Below are 9,178 nucleotides of genomic sequence, written 5' to 3' on the forward strand. Positions count from 1 at the left end.
CTATCCCCAAAAGCCATCCAAGTAAATTGTTATCGGTCAGTCACTTGGTGAGGCCTTGCATGTTAATTCACTCTCACAAAAAGTCCTTATAGAAACCCATGGTCCAGCAATTAGCTGCCACCATGTAATGTAATTGAAGAGCCATACTCCCAAGCCTTGTGTTTCAAATACCGGGTGCCTGGCTTGAATGTTTTCATCATTATGTTATTTATTACCATGGAGAGCTATGGTTATTGGCAGTCATGGGGGTCATTGGTAATTAAGGTTCCAGTGTTGGAATGGCCATTGAGGAATGGCCATTGAGGAAAGTTGAAATTGCAATCAAATGCACGAAATACCCGTGCATATTTAATCCATTGCTTTCCCTTAGTAATGGCAGGGGATGACAAATAGTCTCAAATCTGCAATGTAATCATTATCCAGAACATTTATTCTGTGACTTTCTTTGCTATATTCTATAGAAATGTATACATTTTTTCAAAGCTGTGCTGGCTCCAGGTAATGCAGATTGTATATTGACTATTAAAAAGGCCCAAAAGAGTGGGAATTCATTTTTTTCTACTGAAAAAAGATGCCCAGAGCTTACCCACGATGTTGAACAATGATTGAAGTCATTAAGTCATAGTTTTAGTCAAAATATGGTATATTTGAGAGTGAAGTGGCAATGCTGTGTGTTTCCGCTATGATGTGACGTACTAATACTTTTCAGTCTACATTTATTGTCAGGGCTGGGTTCTATTAGAAAATTACCACCCACCAGCATGGCATTGTTTAGTAATCAGAAACAACTGCAAAGTTCTTCCTTAGTTCACTAGCACACGGTAAATTGCCCTGTGTGCGGGTGTGCTGGCAGTTCGGTTGTGCATCAATAATTCAGTGTAGCAAGTTTGTATGAAGGTCTGGTTATTAAATGGGTCAACAGTTTAATCCATTCTCCAGTTCATTAATTTATTTACAGGTAAATAGCAATATGCTTTAAACCACTCTGGCGACAAATATACTTTTCTGCTGTGTTTCCAATCATCCACATGGCTGGGAGAACCTATTCAAGTAAGTAAATACATTTAGAAAAAAAAATTAAACAATATATTATTAGCTAACTAGCTATAGTGCAGGCTAACTCAAATCAGCTGCTAACATAGCTAGTTAGCTATCTAGCCAACTTTAAAAACTGAATAGCTAGCTAGCTAAATAAATTAAATATAACCAGCTACCTAACTTCAGAATTAGCCAGCTATCTTGATGTATTTTCATTGTAAAAAACTAACTCCAAATGCATTTGTAGGTAGCTAGCTAACAGCAAAGGAAGAGGGTGAAAGGATAGCAGCTCCAATTGTCAAAGATAGTAGGCTATTCTGGATAGGGCAAGTACTTTTGTATAGTTCCAGTCCCTAGAACGAAGTGTGGACAGAGATAATAATAACATAATATTCACTGCCGTCTAATTTGAGTATAATGAAGTCAGTTTCTTGTGATGTTTTCTGTCCTCAGATACAGAGAGCCGTGAAAGCATGGTATGCAGATGAAGAGGTCCCAATAAAGAGCAGGGGATCTCAGTCCTGGTCCTGTGGATTCAAAGGGGTGCATATTTTAGTTTTTGCCTTAGCACTACACAGCGGATTCAAATGATCAAGTCATCATTAAGCTTCAAGTGGTATTCATGTATTCATTTTTGATGCTATCCTTGATATTATCAAGCTGTGTGTGCACATGCATCTATACAGTGGGGCAAAAAAGTATTTAGTCAGCCACCAATTGTGCAAGTTCTCCCACTTAAAAAGATGATAGAGGCCTGTAATTTTCATCATAGGTACACTTCAACTATGACAGACAAAATGAGAAAGAACATCCAGAAAATCACATTGTAGGATTTTTATGAATTTATTTTCAAATTGTGGTGGAAAATAAGTATTTGGTCAATAACAAAAGTTTCTCAATACTTTGTTATATACCCTTGGTTGGCAATGACAGAGGTCAAACGTTTTCTATAATTGTTCACAAGGTTTTCACACGCTGTTGCTGGTATTTTGGCCCATTCCTCCATGCAGATCTCCTCTAGAGCAGTGATGTTTTGGGGCTGTTGCTGGGCAACACGGACTTTCAACTCCCTCCAAAGATTTTCTATTGGGTTGAGATCTGGAGACTGGCTAGGCCACTCCAGGACCTTGAAATGCTTCTTACGAAGCCACTCCTTCGTTGCCCGGGCGGTGTGTTTGGGATCATTGTCATGCTGAAAGACCCAGCCACGTTTCATCTTCAATGCCCTTGCTGATGGAAGGAGGTTTTCACTCAAAATCTCACGATGCATGGCCCCAGTCATTCTTTCCTTTACACAGATCAGTCGTCCTGGTCGCTTTGCAGAGAAACAGCCCCAAAGCATGATGTTTCCACCCCCATGCTTCACAGTAGGTATGGTGTTCTTTGCATGCAACTCAGCATTCTTTGTCCTCCAAACACAACGAGTTGAGTTTTTACCAAAAACGTATATTTTGGTTTGATCTGACCATATGACATTCTCCCAATCTTCTTCTGGATCATCCAAATGCTCTCTAGCAAACTTCTGACGGGCCTGGACATGTACTGTCTTAAGCAGGGGGTCACATCTGGCACTGTAGGATTTGAGTCCCTGGCGGCGTAGTGTGTTACTGATGGTAGGCTTTGTTACTTTTGTCCCAGCTCTCTGCAGGTCATTCACTAGGCCCCCCCGTGATGGTTCTGGGATTTTTGCTCACCATTCTTGTGATCATTTTGACCCCACGGGGTGATATCTTGCGTGGAGCCCCAGATCGAGGGAGATTATCAGGGGTCTTGTATGTCTTCCATTTCCTAATAATTGCTCCCACAGTTGATTTCTTCAAACCAAGCTGCTTACCTATTGCAGATTCAGTCTTCCCAGCCTGGTGGAGGTCTACAATTTTGTTTCTGGTGTCCTTTGACAGCTCTTTGGTCTTGGGCATAGCGGAGTTTGGAGTGTGACTGTTTGAGGTTGTGGACAGGTGTCTTTTATACTGATAACAAGTTCAAACAGGTGCCATTAATACAGGTAACGAGTGGAGGACAGAGGAGCCTCTTAAAGAAGAAGTTACAGGTCTGTGAGAGCCTGAAATCTTGCTTGTTTGTAGGTGACCAAATACTTATTTTCCACCATAATTTGCAAATAAATTCATATGTGATTTTCAGGATTTTCTTTTCTCATTTTGTCTGTCATAGTTGAAGTGTACCTATGATGAAAATTACAGACCTCTCTCATCTTTTTAAGTTGGAGAACTTGCACAATTGGTGGCTGACTAAATACTTTTTTGCCCCACTGTATATCCAATTGTATCATGATTTGTTATAAGAGATATTATACTTTAGTAATCCACAATGACCTGGTGATGTAAAAGCCTAATAATGACATTTACCTTCCATATTCCTACAGATACCTTGTGGGGGAATACAGACATGTGTGAAGTCTACCTGTGTACTGCATAACTTCATGAGGATGGACACGAGGACCAGGAGGGGACCTGTAATTCTACGCTGTGTGCCAGAGGAGAGGTCTGATGCACTGCAAGATGTTGCAAGGATGGGGGCCAACAACGCAGCATGGGAGGAAATCCGTGTGGAAGATCTTCACCTCCTACTTCTTTCAAAGAGGGTGCTGATCCCTGGCAACACCATAAGCTACACTATGCACAACCAAAATCTTGTTTAATCGCCACCCACAATGTAATAAGAGTATTATTTCATTTACTTAGCTATGTCAACTGCAGTTATTCAATTCCCAGTATCTCTCGCTTAGATTTTTCTTCTCAGGTGAGGGTGATGTCTGTACAAAAACAAAACAGGCTCTTTTAGGAGTCACATCATTATTTTATTTTTTTCAATTAGACACCCTACAACCCACACATACACACTTGTGTGTCAGTCTGATTGATGGATTGTGTTGTTGAGTAAGCAGGCTCGGGTGTATAACTCTGGCTTCCACCTTCAAAGAATAGGTAAGAGGACCAACCATGGAGAATAGTAAGACACTCAATTATTTATATTTCTTTAACTACGCTATATTGTTTGTCCTCATGTGTCTGTGCATGTTTTTAAGTATAAATTACTCTGCAGCCACAGTGTGGACACCAGGTGAGGCCACACACACAGAGGTCTCTTTTAACTACCTTATTTTCTCAATAACAGTCTCTCTCCTTCATTTCATCCCTCTCCCCCCTCTCCCCCATTCTTCTGATCAGAGGTGAGAGGTCACTTGGTCGGGTCAACAGGAAGTATTATTAAAGAGACACTTTACATTGAAATACAGATGAAGATGTAGAAGTTAATGATACAAGGTCAGTTTTGTATTTCACTTCCTGATGATTATAATGACTGACAATGATAGAATTAAAAACACACAAGGCTTAATCATGCTCTCTCTCTCTCTCTCTTTCTCTCTCTCTCTCTCTCTCTCTCTCTCCATCTGTCTATCGTCTGTAGGTATGTTTTGATGTCAGAGAGGATACCAAGCCCCAGTCCTGTCATCGCCACCTGACACTCTCTAAGATAAACCTTTGGCCAACTGGGGGCCCAGTTAGGGCCCTGCTAGAGACACTATTATGTAATCATGATGATCTGAGAGAATATTAAGTTTAGTAGAACTCTAAATCATTAATCATATGCTGTCTTCCCTGCTCCTCTGTTCTTATCTTTCCATTTCTGTATTTGACACTCTCTCACACTTCTCTCCCCACCTCCTCTTTCTTCCACTGTTTTTATAGTGCACACCAGATGTGTATTAAAGTATATATTGAACTTTATTTATAATAATACAATTATAATATGTATAATGCATATTTAGAACACTTGGATAATGAACTTCTTTCGATAAAGCTTCACATTCACAAAGGTTCACATTCTCTACTTGAAATGAAGTCTCTCGTTTGATGAAATACTACACCTATCCTGTGTCATCGGATCAATGCAGATGAAGGAAATTAGATATTGAGATTAACCTGTTTTAGAGTATTTACATGGGAAGGATAGTGTACTGTTTTTTCAATTCTGGTTCTGTATATATGAATTACAAATCAGCTGTTAACTAGTTAAAATCATGTGTTCTATTATATTCCAGAGTTACAATGTGTAACCATTGATGTCCCAGGACCACGATGGGTAAACACTGTTGAAGTGTATAATTGTAATACACACATGCTGACTCAGCATCATTCAAAGACTGGAGTTTGATACTCCTGGTATTGAATATGAATGAAAAAGATTGCCAAAGACATTCCTACATGGACTGCACATATATTTTGCCAAGGTAGATTACATGATGAGTGAATATATTCAATGTACAGGCTACAATGTGGGGAACTCATGCTTGGTAATATAACTACATGAATATATGATTTGCTTCCTTGGTACAATAATGTTATATTATATTCTACTCAATCCATAGGCTTCATTGATGCCATTCAGATTGTATTGAAGTCGATACAACCGGCTATGATAGCTGAGGTTCATAGCTAGCTAGCTAATATTGACATTATAATATTGACATGTAACAGTCATTTTCTGCAATTTCTTGGGGATGAATGATTAACTGGTGGAAGCAATTAAAACCACTGTTCTGAAATAATATTTATACCAAACGTTTTGGGGCCATACACAGATCGGCTACCTAGCTAGCTACACATCCATAGGCATACAGGTATTTTTATCCTCCACTAAACAATTAGCAAGAACATAGTTAACGAGCTAGCTATGTTACTTCAGATGCATTGCAAATACCAGCAAGGCAAGCTTACAAAATTGTACATTCAATTTGCAGTAGCTAGATTCACAACCCCTGTTTCACAAGATGACAGCCTGGTTTGCTGGTTGTCTAAGGAGTCCCTAAAACATTAAACAACACGAATTACACATTTCATACTCATGTCAAAACACCCATAAAGCTAGCTAGCTAGCTGGCTAATGTTAGCTTGTCAGCTAGCTTTCTAACTAGCTATTTTCGTGAATTAACTTTATGACCAAAAACATGAATAATCGTTTGTATCTACATTAACTAACATATTCCTCTCAACTGCATGTTTTGCATGATTCGTTATGACGTTAGAATTACTTGCATTTTCTTCCATCCTGGAATATTTGTGTTCCAGCTTTGGGTTGCATAGCGTCAAATTCGTCATGGGAACCACTCGATATGATTGGTCATTGCCCAGCACCGCTGGTGACTTGCATAACGTTTGAAATGCTGAACCTTTTCGCTGCCTCCCACACCACGTTCATGCTGCCCAACGGTCCCCGCCCACTCCGCTCCATTGAAAATGAATGGGAAACAGTGTTTCACCCCGCGGTTCTGCCCCTAGTGTACACGGGCTGTAACCCAAACAGGTTATCACTGAAGCCTACACTTGGCCGTCTAAACCATGGAAATTAAAATAGGGGGTGCAAACTTATGTTTGCTCCTCCACTTTACTACACAAAAATTAAGATAAACCATTGGAACATTTTTACAATTTTCACTTATTTTTTTAGCTAGTTTGTATTCAAAATAAATATGACCATTTTATAAATGTTATAATTGCGTGATATGATTGCATTTTGCAACCCTGTTCCCCCCATCACCTCAAGATGAATGGTTTTGACCATTTAAGTCTTGCTTCTCGACATGATTCACTGCTTTTTTTGGTGCAGCTAAACCTCAAGTGTCTGTTTCTGTTTTTGTTGTTACATTTGTTCTGGTGTTTCGTGTCCGATGCGCTCAAGGTGTTGTTACATGTCATTTGTGTTGTGCATCATGAGTGAAGTCATTGTAGCCTGTCTCTTCCCCTGTGAGAACCATGAAGCAAGGGCTGAATTGGCTTTGCTGTACAGCAGCCGCTGGCTGTAACCTGGACTCCAAGCATTTCAAATTATTCTATACACAAATCTGAGACAACCCATTTAGTATATGTAAAGTATAATAATAAAGTTGTGATCCTAACTGACATAAGACAGGGAATTCTTACTAGGATTAAATGTCAGGAATTGTGATGAACTGAGTTTAAATGTATCTGGCTTAGGTGTATATAAACTTCCGACTTCAACTGTATGTTACGAATTCTAGCTAGGTGGCTAACGTTAGCTAGCTGGCTAACATTAGCTAGGTTAGGGTTTAGGGTTAAGGTTAGGGTTAAGTTTAGGAGTTAGGTTAAAGGTTTAAGGTTAGGCTGAGAGTTAGATAAAAGGGTTAAGGTTATGGGAAGGGTTAGGTATAAGGGTTAAGGTTAGGGGAAGGGTTAGCTAAAAGGGTTCAGTTTAGTGGAAGGGTTAGCTAACATGCTAAGTGTTGCAAAGTAGAGTAAAGTAGTATGTAGTTGAAATTGTTGCTAATTTGCTAAAATGCTAATGTTGTCCATGATGCAAGGCAAACTCGCAACCTTTGGGTTGCTAGATGTTTGCGTTATACGCCCATCCATCAACCACCATACTATCCTTTTTGCCCTAAGTAACCATCCTTGTTATGTAACCCAACCAAACGTAACATATCCTAACAATTTGAGTATCCTGGATTCACATTTACTATGTTATGTCTAGTCTATGAAACCAGGCTGCGCAGCCGAAGCCTGCCAGCAGCCTACCTACCAAAGGTTACATAGTGTCCATTACAATGTTGAAAAACACGTCTCTTATGAAAGATTACAAAATTTGGGAGATAACAATAGATTACAAAGTCAAAGATACTGGATTGCATCTATGGCAAAGTTTTCCCTATTCTTATGACAAATCCAGAACCAGTTTAGCCAGCCAGCTAATCTTTTGAATATGTGGTAGCAAAAAAATAAACACCAACAATAGATAAAAATAGCTAGCTAGATATTAGCAAAATAGCTAGCTAAGGTTACCATGCTCTCTCGTAACCACCGCTGGTTTTATTTGACTGTTTACCGTTTCCTAATTGACATCATCTGGGTTTACTGGCTGAGATACATGATGATCCTGTAATTAAGAAAGGAAACCTTTAATAAGAGATGTTCCATGGCAGATGAACAGATGCTGTTCCGTCAGGTTGCTGAGGAAGCAAAAAAACAGCTGAGTCATTTAACAGACAGGAAAAAGCAAAGCATTAACACACACTGTATGTACACTGCTCAAAAAATAAAGGGAACACTAAAATTACACATCCTAGATCTGAATGAATGAAATGTTCTTATTAAATACTTTTTTCTTTACATAGTTGAATGTGCTGACAACAAAATCACACAAAAATTATCAATGGAAATCAAATTTATCAACCCATGGAGGTCTGGATTTGGAGTCATACTCAAAATTAAAGTGGAAAACCACACTACAGGCTGATCCAACTTTGATGTAATGTCCTTAAAACAAGTCAAAATGAGGCTCAGTAGTGTGTATGGCCTCCACGTTCCTGTATGACCTCCCTACAATGCCTGGGCATGCTCCTGATGAGGTGGCGGATGGTCTCCTAAGGGATCTCCTCCCAGACCTGGACTAAAGCATCCGCCAACTCCTGGACAGTCTGTGGTGCAATGTGGCGTTGGTGGATGGAGCGAGACATGATGTCCCAGATGTGCTCAATTGGATTCAGGTCTGGGGAACGGACGGGCCAGTCCATAGCATCAATGCCTTCCTCTTGCAGGAACTGCTGACACACTCCAGCCACATGAGGTCTAGCATTGTCTTGCATTAGGAGGAACCCAGGGCCAACCGCACCAGCATATGGTCTCACAAGGGGTCTGAGGATCTCATCTCGGTACCTAACGGCAGTCAGGCTACCTCTGACGAGCACATGGAGGGCTGTGCGGCCCCCCAAAGAAATGCCACCCCACACCATGACTGACCCACCGCCAAACCGGTCATGCTGGAGGATGTTGCAGGCAGCAGAATGTTCTCCACGGCATCTCCAGACTCTGTCATGTCTGTCACGTGCTCAGTGTGAACCTGCTTTCATCTGTGAAGAGCACAGGGCGCCAGTGGCGAATTTGCCAATCTTGGTGTTCTCTGGCAAATGCCAAACGTCCTGCACGGTGTTGGGCTGTAAGCACAACCCCCACCTGTGGACGTCATTTTGCAGGGCTCTGGCAGTGCTCCTCCTCCTTGCACAAAGGCGGAGGTAGCGGTCCTGCTGCTGGGTTGTTGCCCTCCTACGACCTCCTCCACATCTCCTTATGTACTGGCCTGTCTTCTGGTAGCGCCTCCATGCTCT

General features: G+C 40.7%; 1 long non-coding RNA gene across 2 annotated transcripts; it reads right to left on the reverse strand.

Moving 5' to 3' along the window:
• Positions 1–927: 927 nt before the first annotated feature.
• On the reverse strand, positions 928–6,319 carry LOC116354704 (uncharacterized). 2 transcript variants are annotated; one of them, XR_004203899.1, is made up of 2 exons: positions 3,737–6,319; positions 928–1,565 (listed from the first exon to the last, which is right to left on the reverse strand). It is a non-coding gene; the product is annotated as an uncharacterized LOC116354704 (long non-coding RNA). The 2 variants fall into 2 exon arrangements; XR_004203898.1 differs by having other exon boundaries at positions 3,460–6,319.
• Between the last annotated feature and the right edge of the window lie 2,859 nt (positions 6,320–9,178).

Source organism: Oncorhynchus kisutch, linkage group LG18, assembly GCF_002021735.2.
Source record: "Oncorhynchus kisutch isolate 150728-3 linkage group LG18, Okis_V2, whole genome shotgun sequence".
NCBI classification, from domain to species: domain Eukaryota; kingdom Metazoa; phylum Chordata; class Actinopteri; order Salmoniformes; family Salmonidae; genus Oncorhynchus; species Oncorhynchus kisutch.